Source organism: Bos mutus, chromosome 6, assembly GCF_027580195.1.
Source record: "Bos mutus isolate GX-2022 chromosome 6, NWIPB_WYAK_1.1, whole genome shotgun sequence".
Classification (NCBI taxonomy): Eukaryota; Metazoa; Chordata; class Mammalia; order Artiodactyla; family Bovidae; genus Bos; species Bos mutus.
The window spans coordinates 78,900,013-78,921,862 of NC_091622.1; positions in this window are offsets into that span (position 1 = coordinate 78,900,013).

The window sequence follows — 21,850 nt, forward strand, 5'->3', positions numbered from 1 at the left end:
TTTTGCACTTTCACCAAACCCTTTTTTCTTTCACACACTGGCCATACCTAAAGATATTCCACTCATTGAACATTATCATAATATACTGTGGTTGGAAGAAATGAAAACAAAAAACTCTGGTTCCTTAATTTTCAATCTTGCTTGAGATCATATTTGCATAATCTCATTAAGGTCAGGAAAGAGTAAAGTTTATTGAAGAAATCAGGACTGCTTTATGAACTTCTAGTCCAGTATTTCTTAATCCCTATGAATTAGTTTATTCCTTTGTAGATCTTAGACTTTTGAAAACTTGGTAGAAAAAGCAAGAAGGATCAATTATCAAAATTTCATATATATGAATCAAAATTTGACCATGGATGGATATACAGTTAATATAAAAATAGGACAATTCATTTCATTAACTTTCTCTGAGAATTTTTCTTCAAAACTGTTTGATCAAAAATTCAGTCTGATAAATAGCAGGGCATAAGCATCCATTTCAGAGTCCCCATAAATTGAACCTTATGGGAACACACTGCTCAAGACAAAGGTGAAGATATCACAAAGACTAGATCTATGTTCTTTGTTGATCATCTTAAATTTTCTGTTAGAAAATAAAATGGCAAATTGCCATGCTAAGCACTTGGAAGATATTTTGACCCAGAAAAAAAGAAAAATCACATACAAAATTAATAGCACTTAAGATCAAGTAATCAGCTGAACCCAGGAAGAGGACATTGCTATATCTAGGCTTGGCTTCCCTGGTGACTCAGAGGGTAAAGAATCTGCCTGCAGTGCAGGAGACCTGGGTTCAGTCATTGGGTTGGGAAGATTCCCTGGAGAAGGGAACACCTAGCTGCTCCAGTATTCTGGCCTAGAGAATGTCATGGACAGAGGAGCCTGGCAGGCTACAATCCACAAGGTCACAAAGAGTGAGATACGATTGAGTGACTTTCAGTTTTCTTTCATGTCTAGGCTAGAAAAAATACACCATCAAAATTGTAAGGAAAATAAACACTGAAAGAAAAATTATCCAATAGAATGACTCTTCTTTAAAGAAGTAGCCCCTCTTGTCTGCCCATAAATTCCTTAATGTAAAAGAAATGTAACTATAATATTAACATCTGTTTGGCCTTTTGAAAAACATCAGTGAATAAATTGACCGTGGGGATAGCCAAGTGAGTTTCACACTTTAAATAGCGTGTCATAAATGAATTCCTTTTTTATCTTCGCCAAGAGTCAAAGCTATACATACTGGCAATCCCAGAGATAAGATAGTTTATCAGTTCAGCTGTAAATTAACTCTCTACTATAGAATGAAGCTCCTGACACTAAAACAATTCTTCTTAATCGTGAACTTCTATGGGCTTCCCTGGTGACACTGACAGTAAAGGATTGCCTGCAACGCAGGGACCTGGGTTCCATTCTTGGGTCAGGAAGATCCCCTGGAGAAAGGAATGACTACCCATTCCATTATTCTTGCCTGGAGAATTCCATGGACAAACGAGCCTGGCAGGCTCCAGTTCATGGAGTCACAAAGAGTCGGACACAACTGAGTGAGTAACACTTTCATGATCATTTCTTCCAATGTATCTTTTGCAATACTTGTAGAATGAAAAGGAAAAAGACAATTTTCAAATACTATTTTTGCATCATCAAATGAGGTGTAGGTAAATCAGTCATATTATTCTTACTAATTATATCAATATTACACAAATGGAAATCACATTATTAATCTAAAATTATTACAAAACATGTCATTGAGAATTATAATAATATTTTTAGAGTTTCTTAATACATTTGATAATATAGTTCCTGCCCGTAATAACAAATGTTTTCATGGATTGTGATATAAGTCAGTAATCAACTTTTTGTTAATTTTGGATTCCAGGTCTCTTGTAGGGCATAGCCATAATACTGATATCATACTACAAGACTGTATTGATGAGGTTTCATGATAAGCCTTATCAGTTCAGTTCAGTTCAGTCGCTCAGTCGTGTCCGACTCTTTGCCACCCCATGAATCGCAGCACGCCAGGCCTCCCTGTCCATCACCATTTCCCGGAGTTCACTCAAACTCACGTCCATTGAGTCAGTGATGCCATCCAGCCATCTCATCCTCTGTCGTCCCCTTTTCCTCCTGCCCTCAATCGCTCCCAGCATGAATCTTTTCCAATGAGTCAACTCTTCCCACAAGGTGGCCAAAGTACTGGAGTTTCAGCTTTAGCATCATTCCTTCCAAAGAACACCCAGGGCTGATCTCCTTTAGAATGGACTGGTTGGATCTCCTTGCAGTCCAAGGGACTTTCAAGAGTCTTGTCCAACACCACAGTTCAAAAGCATCAATTCTTCGGCATTCAGCTTTCTTCACATTCCAACTCTCGCATCCATACATGACTACTGGAAAAACCATAGCCTTTACTAAACGGACCTTTGTTGGCAAAGTAGTGTCTCTGCTTTTCAATATGCTATCTAGGTTGAGCCTTATACTTAAGTTTAATCCTTCAACCACCACTGCCCCCCACCACCCCCAAGCCCCATTACTCAAAACACACACACACTCAAGTAAATTCCTGGTTAAACTGAATGTTTCCAATTTCAACTCCTATAGTAGGTATATTTGTTTGTTTATACATGGGGCCTTGTCATTAGGGGGTCATCTGTGCAAATTATGCTCTCCTTTTAGGAATTCCCATGGGCTAACTGGACAATAAATCTTTCAGTAAAGTCCATTGTTTTTACTTCTGTTTCCAAGATCCAGACCACTGCCCTTGAACTACCTCTGTTTTCATCTAACTGGGCATTCTTAATAGCCCCTCTTGCTTGGCTCAGTGTTCATACTCTTTTCCATTGTTATTCCTATCATGCTATTTATTCTCTGAGGTTATTTTATTCATTTTCCAAAGAAGCACAATATGTCTAGTCTGGCTGCATCCTTTTAATTTCTCCTGAAATAAATTCCCTTTTTTGGCCAATAAATGTCAATAAGACTTTTTACTCAGTATGTCTTTCCATAGTGAAGGAAAATCCGGCTTGCCAAAGGACCTTACCTGCCCCCTGAGAAACCTGTAAGCAGGTTAAGAAACAACAGTTAAAACTGGACATGGGAACAATGGACTGGTTCAAAGTTGGGAAAGGAGTACATCATAGTTTTATTATCATCACCCTGCTTATTTAACTTATATGCAGAGTACATCATGTGAAATGCTGGGCTGAATGAAGCTCCAGCTGGAATGAAGACAGCTGGGAAAAATATCAACAACCTCAGATATGCAGATGACACCATCCTCATGGCAGAAAGCAAAGAGGAACTAAAGATCTTCTTGATGAAGATGAAAGTGAAAAAGCTGGTGTAAAATTCACATTTAAAAAAAGATCATGGCATCCAGTCCTATCACTTCATGGCAAATAGATGGGGAACAAATGGAAACAGTGAGAGACTCTATTTTCTTGGGCTCCAAAATCACTGTGGATGGTGACTGCATCCATAAAAGGCACTTGCTCCTTTGAAGAAAAGCTATGACAAATCTAGACAGTGTATTAAAAAGCAGAGATATCACTTTGCTGACAAAGGTCCATTTAGTCAAAGCTATGGTTTTTCTAATAGTCATACATGAATGTGAGAGTGGGACTATAAAGAATGCTGAGTGCCAAAAAAATTGATGTTTTCAAAGTGTGGTATTGGAGAAAATTCTTGAGATTCCCTTGAACAGCAAGGAGATCAAACCAGTAAATCCTAAAGAAAGTCAACTCTGAATACTCATTGGAAGAACTGATGCTGAAGCTTAATCTCCAATAATTTGGCCACCTTATGTGAAGAGTCAATTCATTGGAAAAGACCCTGATGATGGGACTTCAGATATGCAGATGACACCACCCTTATGGCAGAAAGTGAAGAAGAACTAAAGAGCCTCTTGATGAAAGTGAAAGAGGAGCGTGAAAAAGTTGGCTTAAAGTGCAACATTCAGAACACTAAGATCATAGCATTTGGTCCCAATACTTCATGGCAAATAGATGGGGAAACAGTGGAAACAGTGACTGACTTTATTTTTCTGGGCTCCAAAATCACTGCAGATGATGATTCCAGCCATAAAATTACAAGGTGCTTACTCCTTGGAAGGAAAGTTATGACCAACCTAGACAGCATATTAAAAAGCAGAGTCAAAAAAAAAAAAAAAAGCAGGGTCATTACTTTGCCAACAAAGGTCTGCTAGTCAAGGCTATGGTTTTTCCAGAGGTCATGTGTGGTTGTGAGAGTTGAACTATAAGGAAAGCTGAATTGATGCTTTTGAACTGTGGTGTTGGAGAAGATTCTTGAGAGTCCCTTGGACTGCAAGGAGATCAGACCTGGGTGTTCATTGGAAGGACTGATGTTGAAGCTGAAACTCCAATACTTTGGCCACCTGATGCAGAGAGCTGACTCATTGAAAAGACCCTGATGCTGGGAAAGATTGAAGGCAGGAAGAGAAGGGGATGACAGAGGATGAGATGGTTAGGTGGCATCATCGACTCGATGGACATGGGTTTGGGCGGACTGCAGAAGTTGGTGATGGACAGGGAGGCCTGGTGTGCTGCAGTTCATAGGCTCACAAAGAATCGGACATGACTGAGCGACTGAACTGAATACTGAATATGTGAAGAGTTGATTCACTGGAAAAGACCCTGTTGCTGGGAAAGGTTCAAGGCAGAAGGAAAAGGGGTTGATAGAGGATGAGATGGTTGGATGGCATCACGGATTCAATGGAAATGAGTTTGAGGTAACTCTAGTAGATAGTGAAGGATAGGGAAGCCTTGTGTACTCCAGTCCACGGGGTTACAAAGAGTTGGACATGACTGAGTGACTGAACAACAAAGGACTCTTAGATTTGCCAGTTTCTCCTATGATCCTTTTTTTTTTTTTTTCACTTTTATTTTATTATTTTTTACTATTTTATTTTTCTTTAATTTTTAATATAAATTTATTTATTTTAATTGCAGGCTAATTACTTTACAATATTGTATTGGTTTGCCATACATCAACATGAATCCACCATGGGTGTTCACGTGTTCCCCATCCTGAACCCCCCTCCTGCCATCCTCCCCATACCATCCCTCTGGCCCTTTTTGGTAGGATATTTTGGTAAATGTTGGTTTGGTTTGTCAACCAAACATTTTGTTGCCTTAAAGTGTTTCTCTGATAATTGCAAATTTAGTACATATTTGGGACTAAAAATTGTTGAATTGTCCAGTGCAATATCACATGGAATGCTGACATCAAAATATAAGTCAATTTGAGCATGTCCAAGAGCTTCTTATAGGCATCTTTGGCAACCACTTAAACTGTTAAAAGCAAAGAATACATGCCACCACACCATCCCTAAACTAATACTGGCCTGTTTTCCAAGTGTCCTTTACCCTAAGTATTTTCCCTCTATCCACACACAAAAAAAATGGTCTATATGCAGTAAAACAGTGTTGATAAATCAGAAATGGAGCAGGTGATTTGACACAATGAGCATCTTGTGTGCTAAGTTAATTTCTGCCCTTCTATAACAGAAGCAGTTGCAACTAAATTGCAGTTTGAAAATAGCAATTTCCCTTTAAATAGTGCATAACTTGAAGCTCACAATAAATTTTCCAAAATCAGGATGATTTTGGCTGGGTGGCAGTAACAGGCTCTCACTCAATGTCTGATCATTATGGACATAAGTTTCAGACACTTTCAAAGTCATTTAAGTATGGAGTCGGTAAATGCTGAATTATACTGTGTGTGTATTTGTGTGTGTGTGTGTGTGTGTGTGTGTGTGTGTGTGTGTATTTAATGCTATAAGGAAGCTTGTTCTTGGAAGGGCAGAATCAAACTTAACTGTTTTCCTGGTAACTTTGTGAACAGATGTTAATAATATCCCCAAATTTGTCATGCAATATCTTTAGAAACCAAACATCAATAAATCTGTATGCCTCTTAACTGACTTTAGAGCTAGCAGAGAAAATAACTTATTATTTGTTGAGCAGTATCTCTACTGTCCCCCTATTTAAATACCGCAGAATTTTATCATTTGCTATGTGCTCTGTACTTATTGTGATTAATTAGCCATTCTCCAATGGTCACAGGATTAATAAGTATTTTTAATTATTCCTTGGATTAGTTTTCAAATTGAGATTAACATTTTATGATAGTATAGTGAATAATAGTACTTTCCAACTAAGCTTCAACTTTCTTCTAAACAGAGGTGGAAAAGAAGGCAAGTGCCAACTAAGCAATGTACTTCAGTGTGTAACATATATTGAATTTTTGAACTGTTTATACCATGTTGGTACAGCTGATACTTTTGAAGGCATAACTTTATGCTACCCTCTATGATCTACATTTCTTTTGCAAAATTCATTAGCTTATTATGGGCCATCCTGGACTATTAAATAAGGAGTTTTGTGATACTAATTAATATATTTGCATCTAATAGTCCCTTTATTAAACTAGAATATTTATATCTCCCAGTTATCCTAGGTTATTTTAAAAGAAGCACTTGAGTACATTTATATTATTCTAAATGTTCCCCTGCAGGTTTTTCAATCAAAACAACTTGAAAAGCAGATTTGCGTATCATCCCTTTCCTCTATATTTTGGATAAGGAATAACTACTCCATTTAAACATCACAAATATTCCAATATTACAGTCTGGCAATAGTAAGCCAACACCCATAAATAACTTTTGCTTATAAATTCCTAATTTGAGCCATATTTTTCCCTGAAAACTTCCTATAATTGTATCACCAGATCCCACTACATTTGCTATCTTCTAACTTTTCATCGTGAGAAGGCAATGGCAACCTACTCCAGCACTCTTGCCTGGAAAATCCCATGGACGGAGGAGCCTGGTAGGCTGCAGTCCATGGGATCTCTAAGAGTTGGGCACGACTGAGCGACTTCACTTTCACTTTTCACTTTCATGCATTGGAGAAGGAAATGGCAACCCACTCCAGTGTTCTTGCCTGGAGAATCCCAGGGACGGTGGGGCCTGGTGGGCTGCCATCTATGGGGTCACACAGAGTCGGACACAACTGAAGCGACTTAGCAGCAGCAGCAACTTTTCATCAGCAGGGTTATAAAGGATAGTACACTAATACCAGTGTCAATCAATTCTAATAAATTTCCTTTGCCAGCTGAAGGCTATTGTGCCCATATCAAGGCAAATGACCTCTAGTCCCCATTGGGGATAGTCACAAGACCCTGACCCTCTTGTCAGTTAGAATTCTGATTCTCTCCTATTTTAATTGGCATTGACTCTGAAAAGATTGTAGACTTCAGTTTTCAGTAATAAGATTGTTTTTTAATATATTAAGGCCAAGATGAAGTAAGTCAATTTGTCATAGTCTTTTTACAACCTGAACAGTTGGTAAGGCTGAATGACCTGGTCTCTTATAGTCATCCATTAAAATTTTAGTAGCTACTCCATCTACTTCTATTTCATGTCATTTTTAATTAAGCCTCTGAAGAATTGCACATAGTTTAATTCCACATTGTAAGTTTTCCTCGTATTTTCCTTTCCAATTGTTCCATTGTTTTGGGCATAACTCTGAATAATTTTCTGTCATTTAGTTCCATGTGGAGGCTTAAAATCCCTAACAGCTTTTTGCACATCATTTCTTCTCCTCAACAATAAAGTCAATGGGGGCCCAAACAATTAAAGTCCCATTTATCAGAGCATCAGTCATTACATGGTGAGGGGTATGGAGATAGTGGAAATCTTAATACAGGAAGTACAGGCCATAGTTTTACAGTTCTACAGCCTCCAGCTACCTGTTATCTTTAGTTTTACTAGGACATATTTAAAAAAAATGTATCACATTCTTGGCTGATGTATCATTTTTAAAAATTTATTTTGTAATACATTAGCTGTCCACCTTGCCCTGGATCCATAAACTTCCAGACTCATTTACAGTTTTCTTCCTGTCAGTGGATGTAATGCTTGTGCACCCAAAATCCAGAGATGGATAGGAAGTCAACCTGAAAACAATGATTCCTCCCCTTTGGCTCTATTTCTCTCCAATAGTATTATTTAAATTGTATTGTCAGAGATGGTTTCAGATATCCCATTCCCATTGCCAACTGCAAAGATTCCATATATTTTGATCTTTAAAAGGTCTCAAAAGTTGTACAGAACATCCTTACACAAAGTCTTATTTAAAACAACAAAAGGAGTACAGCATTGGGATTTAAGAGACATCCAGGTGCAAGCTCTCAGGACTCTTATTCACAAATATATTTTTTTGTCTCCAAATTGAGCCACCAATAATTGTATTACAATGAGTCCTGACTTCAGAAAAATTAAATCAAGAATTAATTTCACTGTGAGGTTGTTATGTTCCTCTGTACACATATTCAAGCCAAACTGCCTAAGCAGTTACTCAGGCAGAAAACTATCAGCAAACAACAACAACAACAAAAGCAAAAACTAGTCCCTGGTGTCCCAGGACAATGCCTTGGGAGGTATGCAATTGTGATCCCTCAGCATCTGGAGTAGAGCGTGACCTTGGGGAGCGATCTGGGGAGGCACTACAGTATTCAGTGTGAAAGTGAAAGTGTTAATTGCTCAGTCATGTCTGACTCTTTGCAACCCCATGGACTGTAGCACACCAGGCTTCTCCGTCCATAGGATTCTCCAGGCAAGAATACAGGAGTGGGTAGCCATTCCCTTCTCCAGGGGATATTCCTGACCCAGGAATTGAACCTAGGTCTCCTGCATTGCAGGCAGATTCTTTACCATCTGAGCCACATGGGAAAGCCTATGGTATTCACTACAAGTTGTCAATATTATCAATATTTCTAGGTTATGTCCTGAGATCAATCAATATCTTTGCAGTATAAAGTGAGAAAAAGAAGATATTTGTTTAGTGCGTCCTATGTGGCAGATGATACTATACTAAGGGCTTTATATTCACCATCCCTGATCCTAACACAGTAATTATTAGTTTCATTTTATAAATGAGGACATTAAGGCTCATAAACCTCACTGGTAACTACTTGTCTCAGTCCCTCCAGCTAGATAAGTGGTAGAGCCAATTCTGATATCAAAACCAGCCCCTATAATCCCCAGTTCACCACACAGTACATGGAGCACATTCTCAGAATGCTTAGAAAGGAACTAAGGTTTAGAAACATTAATCTGATATTTTAAGATTCTTAGTCCTCAAAGAAAGATAAAATTGTATTCACTAAACTGAGCTTCTTAAATAGGTAAAAAATTTCCAGGGCCAATTGATAAAATATTAAACAAGTATAAAAATGAAAAAGAACTTCTGGTGGCCCAGAAGTGGCTGAATAGATTAGCATGTTCACTGTGCATTATAAATGAAAGATAATTATTTTTTACTCTATTATTTTTAAGCAAAAAGCAAAACAAAACAAAAACTAGCTTTGGGACATCATGAAGTCATCAGGGAGGTTTGGAGCTCAAATGGCACATCACAAATGACCCTACCTTTATCACGGACAACAGCTAAAAGCTAGACATTGTGACATCTCCAGAGAAAAAGATAGCTTTCTCAGTCTCACTGAATTCACTCTCCCTTAAACAGGAAGGTTAAAAATTATCTACATTAAAACCAAAGACACTTTTTTTATCCAAATAGAGCATAATGGAAGAGAATATTAACCTTAAAATAGAAATAATATTGAATATAAAATTGAAAGAGTAATAGTTTCCATTATATAATTTGGATGCCTGCAAATAACTAAGAATAAGGCAAACAAATAATTTTATGTAAAATTAAAAAAAAAAAACCTTAAATACTTTATTCAAGAAGAAACTTGAAGAGCTAATGGGTATACAAAGAGATGCTTATCATCATTAGAAATAAACAAAATCAAAATAACTGATAAAAATTTTATCAACAGGAGATAGAGAAAATGTTAAGTCTGAGAGTATCAAACATTGTCAATAATTTGACACAATCAAAACTGTGTATCTCTGTTATAAATGCAAACATATAATAGTATATGTTATAAATAATTTATGCCAATATTTTATATGACAATATAGTCTTTTATAGTAAATTTAAAAATATGTATATTCTATTATTCAGCAATTCCACTTCTGGATATATACACTAGAACTGTTTTTTTTTCTTTTTTTTTTTTTTTTTTTTTATTTTATTTTTTTATTTTTTTCTAATTTTATTTTATTTTTAAATTTTACTTAATTGTATTAGTTTACCAAATATCAAAATGAATCCATACAGGTACTTTTCAAAATTTATGGTGAATTATAGTAAGAAATTTATTTAATATTGTAACATTATAAACACATACATGCTTATAAGAATTTGTGTTAATGTATGTGAAAACAAATGAAAATATTCCCCACAATATTTGTATGTATAAACAAAAGTCTAATGAAGTAACATTTACCACAACAATATGAGATGAACAATGAAAATAATTTATTCTGTTTACTTTTTTCTGTTCCTTTCTAATCCACCTCATTACATTCACCAATGTAGAACATAATCCTCTATACCAACTTTATGACCCTCTGCAGGGCTAGGACTCAGACTGAAAAACACTACTCTGTACATGTGTATGGGATATGATACTCTCGTACAAGTGTACTAGACAACATACATGATAATGTTACATGAGCAATGTTATAGTAAAAATGGTAAAGCATCTTTCAAAAGAGGTAAATTCTTATGACTACTATAGTATACCATACATAATGAAAATAAAACACCTGGATCTAAACTACATATATGAATTTCACATATACATTATAGAGCAAAAAATAAATTTGCCAAAGTATGCAGAAAGTATAATTCCATTTATGATTTAAAATCTATATAAAACCAATCAGCATTTGTGTGTGTATATGTGACAGAGAGAAAAAAAGAGCCAGGGGGAGGGCAGGAAAAAATTTAGAAAAAAACAAAGGAGTGGTAGACAGCATATTGGATACATCAGTTGCTTTCTAGTGAGCCCTGGGTGGGGAAGATCCCATGGAGAAGGAAATGGCAACTCACTATAATATTCTTGCCTAGAGAATCTCATGGACAGAGGAGCCTGGCAGGCAACAGGCAATGGGGTCACAAGAGAAGGACACCACTTAGTGACTAAATCACTACCACCACCAAGAGCATATATGTGATTTCAAAGACACAGTAGTCCAATTGTAAATTTTGATGTGTTTATCTGTGTAACTGGTATATCAGTGTTAATTTTAACCTTAATTGTAATATGTGATTTACATTCATCACCTTTGGTATTCAATAATAAAATAATTTTATGAACATGTAATTTAACCATATATATATATATGATTTTAAAGTAAATTTAGATGTGAAAGAAATAACAGATGTAAAAAGTGATGTCTACTATAAAGAATATCATTAGCCAAGGACAGAACTGTTTCCTTATTCTGACTATTAAAAGCATTCTACCTCAACATTAATCTCTTCTTTCTAATTATTCATCAAAAGACACAATGCTCCTTTATATATTCCTGAAAAAATGAATATGATTTCAAATATATATATTCTAGTACTATGATAAAAGGGAAATTTTATGCATTCAATAACAACAAGAAGCATCCCTATTTAACATTTGTCATATGTCTTATATACATTAACTCATTTGAGCCTCAAGAACTCTGTGACATAGAGCTTATCTCCATAGCACAGAAAAGAAATCTGAGGCACAGAATAGTTAAGTAATTTATACAAGTACATACAGCAAGTAAATTGAGGAATGATGGCTTGCTGCTGCTGCTGCTGCTAAGTCACTTCAGTCGTGTCGGACTCTGTGCAACCCTATAGACGGCAGCCCACCAGGCTCCCCCATCCCTGGGATTCTCCAGGCAAGAACACTGGAGTGGGTTGCCATTTCCTTCTCCAATGCATGAAAATGAAAAGTGAAAGTGAAGTCGCTTAGTCGTGTCCGACTCTTAGCGACCCCATGGACTGCAGCATACCAGGCTCCTCCGTCCATGGGATTTTCCAGGCAAGAGTACTGGAGTGGGGTGCCATTGCCTTCTCCATTGATGGCTAAAATGACTCCAAATTTCAGTTATAGAAAGAAAAAGCATAGGACACACTCTCACCAGGACTTTATATATTGCTAATAAAAAGTTAGAAAACATTTGTAACTGATTGGGTTTTATGACCAATTTACATACTTGTAGTGATTAAATATGCTCTACTATTAAATATTCTAATATAATGTCCTTAAAATTTCCCTTATGCAAGTACTTCTTATTTGACATTAATCATATACATGAACATGTCTATTTCTTTAGACATAGTATCATTTGTATAAATATTTTTCTATAATACATACATATACATACACATGTGGTTCTCCTAATGAATGCAAAGTTAGAAGTTAAGAGATACCTGGAGAAACAGGCAAGTTTGGCCTTGAAGTGCAAAATGAAGCAGGGCAAAGGTAAACAGAGCTTTGGTAAGACAACAACACTGGTCATAGAAAACACCCTTTAATCAGCAATACAACAGATGTCTCTATACGTGGACATCACCAGATGATCAATAGAGAAATGAAAAAGAGTATATTCTTTGCAGCCAAAGATGGAGAATCTCTATATAGCAATATCTGAAGTGGACTCTGGCTCAGATCAACAACTCTGTATTGCAAAATTCAGCTTGAATTGAAGAAAGTAGTGAAAACCAGTAGACCATTCATGTATGACTTAAGTCAAATCCCTTACAATTATACTGTGGAAGTAACAAGTAAATTCAAGGGATCAGATCTGATTAAGTGCCTGAAGAACTATGGGCAGAGGTTTATAACTTTTTACAGAAGGCAGTAATCAAAACCATCCCTAGGAAAAAGAAATGCAAAAAGGCAAAACGGTTGTCTGAGGAGGCCTTAAAAATTGAGAAAAGAAGAGAAGTGAAAAGGCAAAGGAGAAAAGGAAAAATATACCCATTTGAAGGCAGAATTCCAAACAATAGCAAGGAGAATAAGAACGCCTTCTTCAGTGATTAAAAAAAAAAAAAAAAAAAAGAGGAAAACAAGAGAATGGACAAGACTCGAGATTTTTCAAGAAAATTAGAGATATCAAGGGAACATTTCATGCAAAGATGAGCACAATAAAGGACAGGTGGCAAGAATAAACAGAAGCAACTGTATAAAAAAAGGTCTTAATGACTCAAATAACCATGATGGTGTTGTCATTCACGTAGAGCCAGATATTCTGGAGTGTGAAGATAAGTGGTCTTTAGGAAGCATCACTAAGAATAAAGCTAGTGGAGGTGATGGAATTCCAGCTGAGCTATTTCAAATCTTATAAGATGATGCTGTGAAAATGCTGCACTCAATATGCCAGCAAATTTGGAAAACTCAGCAGTGGCCACAGGACTGGAAGAGGTCAGTTTTCATTCCAGTCCCAAAGAAGACCTATGCTAAAAAAATGTTCAAACCAATACAATTACACTCATTTCACATGCTAGCAAGATAATACACAAAATCCTTCAGGCTCGGCTTCAGTAATCCAGAACTTTCAGATGTACAAGCTGGATTTAGAAAAGGCAGAGGAATGAGAGATCAGATTCCCAACATCTGTTGGATCATAGAAAAAGTAAGGGAATTCCAGAAAACAAAAATCTACTGCTGTTTCACTGACTACACTAAAGCCTTTGTGTGAATCACTACAAACTGTGGAAAATTTTTCAACAGATGGGACTACCAGACCACCTTACCTGCCTCCTGAAACCTTATGCAGGCCAAGAAGCAGCAGTTAGAACTGGACATGGAAAAAACAGACTGGTTCAAAATTGGGAAAGGAGAACATCAAGGCTGTATATTGTCACCTGCTTATTTAACTTATATACAGAATACATTATGCAAAATCCAGGGCTGGATGAAGTACAAGCTGAAATTGATATTGCCAGGAAAAATAGCAATAATCTCAGACAAGCAGTTGACACCACCCTAATGGCAGAAAGTGCAAGAAACTAAAGAGCCTCTTGATGAAGCTCAAAGAGGAGGGTGAAAATCTAGCTTGAAACTCACATTCAAAAAATGAACATTGTGGCATCTAGTCCTATCACTTCATGGCAAATAGATGGGGAAACAATGGAAACAGTGACAGACTTTATATTTTTGCATTCCAAAATCACTGCAGATGGTGACTGCAGCCATGAAATTAAAAGACACTTGCTTCTTGGAAGAAAGGTTATGACAACCTAGACAGAATATTAAAAAGCAGAAACATTACTTTGCCAACAAAGGCCCATCTAATCAAAGCTATGGTTTTTCCAGTAGTCATGTATGGATGTGAGAGTTGGACTATAAAGAAAGCTGAGCACCAAAGAATTGATGCTTTTGAACTGTGGTGTTGGAGAAGACTCTTGAGAGTCCCTTGGACTGCAAGGAGATACAACCAGTCCATCCTAAAGAAAATCAGCCCTGAATATTCATTGGAAGGACTGATGCTGAAGCTGAAACTCCAATACTTTGGCCACCTGATGCAAAAAACTGACTCATTGGAAAAGACCCTGATGCTGGGAAAGAATGAAGGAAGGAGAAGGGAATGACAGAAGATAAGATAGTTGGATGGCATTACCAACTCAATGGACATGAGTTTGGGTAAGCTCTGGATCTTGGTGATGTACAGGGAAGCCTGGTGTGCTGCAGTCCACGGGGTCGCTAAGAGTCAGACATGACTGAGTGACTGGAAAGAACTGAACTGAACTGAACTGGAAGAAGAGTTATGACAAACATAGATGGTGTATTAGAAAGCAGAGTCATCACTTTGCTGACAAAGGTCTGTCTACTCAAATCTATGGTTTTTCCAGTAGTCATGTATGGATGTGACAGTTGGACCATAAAGCTATGTGAGTGCTAAAGAATTAATGCTTTTGAATTTGGTGCTCGAGAAGACTCTGGAGAGTCCCTTGGACAGCAAGGAGATCAAACCAGTCAGTCCTCAAGGAAATTAACCCTGAATACTCATTGGAAGGACTGATGCTGAAGCTGAAGGTCCAAAACTTTGGCCACAGGATGTGAAGAGCTGACACATTGGAAATTACCTGGATGCTGGGAAAGACTGAGGGCAGAAGGAGAATGGGGTGACAGCAGACGAGATGGTTGGATTAATATCATTGACTCAATGGACATGAGTTTGAGCAAACTCCAAGAGATAGTGAAGGACAGGGAAGGCTGGCACGCTGCAGTCAATGGAGTCACAAAGAGTCAGACATGACTGAGTGACGGATCACCAACTACAGTGAATGAAATGATGAATTCTCTCATTATTATTATATTGTTTTAGAGTATACCTTCCTCATGTGTATAATACATCAAATAGTTTTTGATTTTTTAAAAATATTTTTAATTTAAAATGTACACACTGAGGAAACCAGAAGGGAAAGAGACACGTGTACCCCAATGTTCATCGCAGCACTGTTTATAATAGCCAGGACATGGAAGCAACCTAGATGTCCATCAGCAGATGAATGGATAAGAAAGCTGTGGTACATATACACAATGGAGTATTACTCAGCCATTAAAAAGAATACATTTGAATCAGTTCTAATGAGGTGGATGAAACTGGAGCCTATTATACAGAGTGAAGTAAGCCAGAAGGAAAAACACCAATACAGTATACTAACGCATATATATGGAATTTAGAAAGATGGTAACGATAACCCTGTATACGAGACAGCAAAAGAGACACTGATGTATAGAACAGGCTTATGGACTCTGTGGGAGAGGGAGAGGGTGGGAAGATTTGGGAGAATGGCATTGAAACATGTGAAATGTCATGTGTGAAACGAGATGCCAGTCCAGGTTCAATGCACGATGCTGGATGCTTGGGGCTGGTGCACTGGGACGACCCAGAGGGATGGTATGGGGAGGGAGGAGGGAGGAGGGTTCAGGATGGGGAACACATGTATACCTGTGGTGGATTCATTTTGATATTTGGCAAACACACACACACACACACACACACACACACAAATCAAAATTGCTTAAATAACAAAGGGGATTTACTGGCTCACATAACTGGGTAGGTATCAGGATTAATTTGACTTGGTGGCTAAGTGATGTCAAGGATCCAGTCTTCCTCTATTTCATTGCTCTGCCTTCCAAAGAAGCATCATGATTCTAAAGCTAGCTTTGCTCATGAGAACAGTAGATGTAGTAATCCCAGGGTTTACGGTCTCAGCTCTCTCCATCCAAATGGAAAGAGAGCAGGCTTTTACTAGCTTTCTTTGAAGAAAAAGGAAAAATTTTTCTGAGAGTCACCAGCTCTTCAAGTTTCACTGACACAAATTGGCCAAAGTCCGGGTTTTGTAAACTACTTACTGTACAGGATTGCCTTGAATGGCTTAAATAACCAGAGTTCATTGCTGGAATGAATTTAATCCTTGCTTCCACAACCACATGGATGGTACACAAGGGGGAGTGATGGAAGAGACGATATGGAGACAAACTATTGGTTTGCTAGAGCTGCCATAACAAAGTACCACAGACTGAGTGGAACAAGTTCTCTTAAACAGAGGAAGCTATTGCTATTTTCTCACAGTTCTGAAGACTAGGAGTCTGAGATGAAAGTGTTGGCAGGATGCTTGTTCTGAGGCCTCTCTCCTTGGCTTGCAGGTGGTTATCTTCTGCCTTCACATGGTCTTCCCCTGGGTACATATATCTTGTTATATGGACACCAGTCACATAAAAAAAATAAATAAATAAAATAAAATGTCCAAACTGAATGATTTTGTTTCATAACAATATTTACCAATGGCTTAACCTGAGGCATAGGAAGATCACAAATACCATTTAAGCACATATCTTATAATACAAAATTGTCACAAAACTATGAATTTGAAGTCAGACCATGGAAATATAAGGTTAAAATTAAGGATTTTAAGAGAAAAACAAAAAACAAACAAACAAAAAAAAGGTCTTGCAAAAACAGAAGTGAAGAGAGAAATACCAGTATTGTTCCCTGAATATTTGCATGTGAAAATGAAACCACAGATTTTTCCCCAAACATTTCCTGCCCTCTCAAGTTTAAATGAAGGTGAAATATACTTGCTGCATGTGTGTATCTGTGAGTCAAATTAGCATCAATATTATTTTTGTCAACTGCGTTTTGTGTTTGCTTGCATGGGTATTGGTGGCATCTGTTGTGGAACCAATGAGAACAGGGACCTGGTGAGTCAAGATTTTGCCTTTTGTTCTGAATGTGTGTGCTTATGATCAGTCATCCCACAAAATAATAAGTTTCTTTTAAGCAGAATAGACCCTACCGTTTTTGGGCTTTTCTGTCTTAACACATTATTTTTTAAAGTCATTTCAAGAAAAGATCCCTTTGAAGAAAAATAATTTAATATATACCATGTCGAGTAAAAGAAGTGTCTGTTACTGTAATTCAGTTTTTGAATAACTGTGAACAAACCAAACTTCTACTGCCTAAAAGATCTGAAATATAAAATAAAAGATCTCTCTCACCACACCATGCCTATATTGTAAAAATGAAGGCAATTTCCATCAGCGTTACATGATAACACCTTTTGATAAACTGTCTTTCTTAAGTGGCAAAGCCCAAGAAAGAGTAAATTATCCAGAGGAAAATTCTGTAATGCAAAAAAATTCCATAAGTTAATAAATTACTTATATGTTTAATAAAAGAGTTTAAAGGATCCATAAGATGAATATTATGTGTTTGTTTGTTTGTTTGTTTTGGCTTTTAGTTTGTCAGATTCTGGAAATCTTTCCTTATATGCAGTGTCCCCAGATCCAGAGGCATTCCAGTTTCCTCAGTCAATGGGGTCATCAGATTTTGCTAGGTACAGACTTATTAAATAACTTTTGATTCTAATCTATTCCTGTATGGGTTTGCCTATGTCAATTTGACACCTTACCCTGCTTCCTGAGATGGCTTAAACCCATAGTTTGTAATCCTGACTGGATCTCTTTAGGATATACATCTTGAGTCACAAGATATTTACTGTGGTCAGCATTTAGGTTTCAGCTCTTTCTACTTTCCCAGGTGACATGCTGATTCTTCTAATTTCACTTAAACCCTCATCACCTATTGTCTCCTTTATCCTCTTTGTCCTTTAAAGTGAAATTCAGAAGGAAGAATGTATTAATTTTTCATGTTTAATTAGAAGTCTGTGAATGTTATTCCATGTTACTAACCCACTGGCCCTAAATTAAAAATCCCTCAAAAAAGTTGTTAAAATTTCTAGTATATTTAGAATAATGCAACATAACAAATTTTAACCTTTCTATGCTGGTGCAAGTTAAGAGAATGAAAAATGATCTACTGACTAGCAATGTGTAGTCCTCACTGGCTGAAATTCTGATAGACTCATATTGCTAGACCTAAAGCCTCTGAAAGAGACTTGCTATGTGCAATGGAGAAAAGAGTCTTTATTTTTCCCTCTTTATTTTAAAGGGTTCTAAGGTCCCCACTTTTATGTCACTGCTTAGCAAAGAATACTGTACTTTGGATTTCAGCTGAATCACATTGACATATTCAAACTGTACTACAACCAATAACATTCACATAGTTTGTTGTAATACAAAAGCTTCCTGGCTGCCCTAATAATACTCAAGCATAAAGTTATATCAGTGTCATTAAAGAAATACACTTATGATTATTTATGTTCAACACACATTATTTATATTCATTACTATTTAATATTCCATTACTGCTATAAACATTTAAATTATGAATTCAAACTGATTCATTTAAAATAATCTACTAAAGTAACTCATAGTTCAGTTGGTAAAGAATCTGCCTGCAATTCATGAGACCTGGGTTTGATCCTTGGGTCAGAAAGATATCCTGGAGAAGGAAATGGAAACCCATTCCAGAATTCTTGCTTGGAGAATCCCATGGACAGAGAAGTCTAGCTGGCTACAGTCCATGGGGTCGCAAGAGTCAGATATGACTTAGTGACTAAACCACCACTTAAGTATCTGCTAAAATAAACTCCTGAAACTAATCAGATGGTGAAGAAATATTTTATTTTGCACCTTTCTAAGGATAATCTGATATGTAAGATTACTTTCAGGTTACATTTATCAAAAACTCTTTATTGATTAATTACTGTGATATTTTGGTTTTCTTGTCTTCCCTAGTGCCTCAGACAGTAAAGAATCTGCCTGCAATACAGGAGTTCCAGATTCAGTCCCTGGGTTGGGAGGGTCTCCCGCAGAAGGGAATGGCAACCCACTCCAGTATTCTTGCCTGGAGAATTCCACGGATAGAGGAGTCTGGCCGGCTACAGTCCATGGAGCAGCAAAGAGTCAGACGTGACTGAACAACTAACACACACACATATTTTGGTTTTCATTTATCTGGATTTACTATAATCACTGTACTTCATTACTAAATATCACAAAATAAGTAAGATCGCTTGCCTGTCATTTGATCACTGATTTGACACACAAAGTCTGTGAAAACCGTACCTTTAAAAATGCACTAAAGTAATATATTCTCTGTACTTCTAAACACTCTTCTTCCTCTAAATGGAGACTATCCTAGTGGTGAATGACTAGGTTTTTCACTGTACATAGAAAAAGGTAGTAAGACAATATTAAGAAGAAATAATAGTATAAAGTACTGAATTTAAATTCAAAAGGCTTAATTCTTATTGAGAGTGAAATTTAGAGTTTGAACATGCTGATGTAAAATATTTATTGTCCTTACACTTAGTGCAACTGAAGTCAGAGAATAATGCTGACAAATATTGTGTGAACCACATGTGCAACAGTGAACAAGACTCAATAGATACTCAAATAAGTATACTATAACCTTCCTGCTATTTCATAACCCAGACTACTGGTAGAACAGTATTTTTCTAATATTAATATAAATCTTATAGTTATACCCTGCATAAAATCTTTCTTTTGCTTCTCATTCAAGAACATAAGTAAAATCCAAACCTCTTAAGATAGTGGAAAGAAGGCTGCACAATTTGGTCATTTGCTGTAACCAACTATCTCAATCTCATTTGTTAAACTACTACCCCACCATTATATGCTCAAGGTGCACAGCTATAACTACTTAGTCCATTAACTAGCTCAAGTACTTCCCTAACTGAAAATCTTAAATTATTACTGTTTTCTCAGTCTAGAACAGTCTTCCAATCCTCCTGATATTTTTTTAAGTCATTAACTTCTATTCATTTTTTTTAATTTTTAAAAAATTTTTTCAATGTTTAACAAAAATGTATCTTTAAAAATAACATGAAAATATACAGTTTATTTGGGAAAAAAAACAACAATGCATTATCCATGTTTCAAAATAAACCATTCATATTTTATCTCTTGTTAAAGCATAATCTTTTAAAATTATTACACTCAGGATATGGTGGTTTTTGAGCTCTTATTTATACTTTAGGATTCTATAATACTTTTTTGGAGAGGCTTAACTTGTGCTTCCACACTAAATCAGTCTTCATTGCCATTATGTCTTTATTTTCCTTCTTTTCCTTCATAGCACTTCTCAGTCCATAATGAAATAATTATTAGTGTGACTACTTGTTTATGCTTATTTCTTCTACTGAACTACGAGTGTTCAGGAGAAGTGATTTTTGCTCATCACTGTATCACTAGTGATCCGGTCAGTGTCTGGTACTTCATAGACACTTGATTATATGTGAAATAATAATAGTAAAGAAACACACAAATGCAATATCACTTGGATGATTTAAATATCTGAGTAGGTACTGTGTGCCAGGCTCACATGCTAGATTCTGATGGATTCTGATAGATTCTGATTTACTTACCAGGTAAAGAAAAAATTTTTACAACAATAATAATAATAAAAAAATACTGTCCCTTTAAAAAGAAAAGAAAATTAAATTCAAGTTTTGCATAGTCATTATTGATACTAAAGCTCATTGTTGATAATCAACAAGGACACACTGGGTAGCACAGGGAACTATACTCAATATCTTATTATAATCTATAATGGGAAAAAAAATCTAAAAATGAGCAGATATATATGTATGTATAACTGAATCACTTTGCTGTACACCTGTAACTAATGTGACATTTTAAATCAACTATATTTCAATAAAATTAAAAATTAAGCTTATAATTTAATGTTTTAATAACTCATTTATTTTTTGCCATATTGACCACACAAGATAAGACTTCCTCTTTCTCCCTCCCCAATTATCTAAATCTGTTTAAATTTTTGTCCCTTATTTTCCTCCTATTTTTAAACAATCATTAAATACCTTTAAACAAGGACAAAAACTACTATGAAGTATCATTTGATATTTAGAACATGTAATCAAACAAATGTACAAATTCATCATGTAGAGAATGAAAAATGGAGTGGCTAGGTTGTCTGGTGGCATTATGGTATTTACAGGCATATGAGCTCCCTTTGGAAGAATGAACCAGTGTTTGCTAATTAAAAATGAAGGAAACAGCAAAGAGATTCTATCTAACATTGTGAGACACTCCATGGAAAAAGGAGTGAAGAAAATGTGTGCAATTGAATTTTCCTTGTAATTAGTAGGGACGCAATTTAAAAAATTAGAGACTTAATGAACTCATTTGTGTGTGTGCATGTATTAGAAAGACACTTCTGAAAACAGGATAAAGTCTTGCTAATTCAATGTGGGGCCACATACCTCAACATAAGCATCTCCTGGGAGTTGGATAGATGAAGAATTTCAGTGTTGCCCCAAATTACTGAATTGGAAATCACATTTTAAGAAGATGCCAGGTGACTTTTATACATTCTAATGTTTGAAAGTCACTGCTATAGAGGTTGGGGTAAGGCATATTTCTTTCTCATTATAGTAGTCTTGAAAAATTTACATTTAGTTTCTTGAATATGAAAGACATACATACAAAATCTTTTTGGTGAGGACAAACTATGCACTTTCTATATTTCAAACTA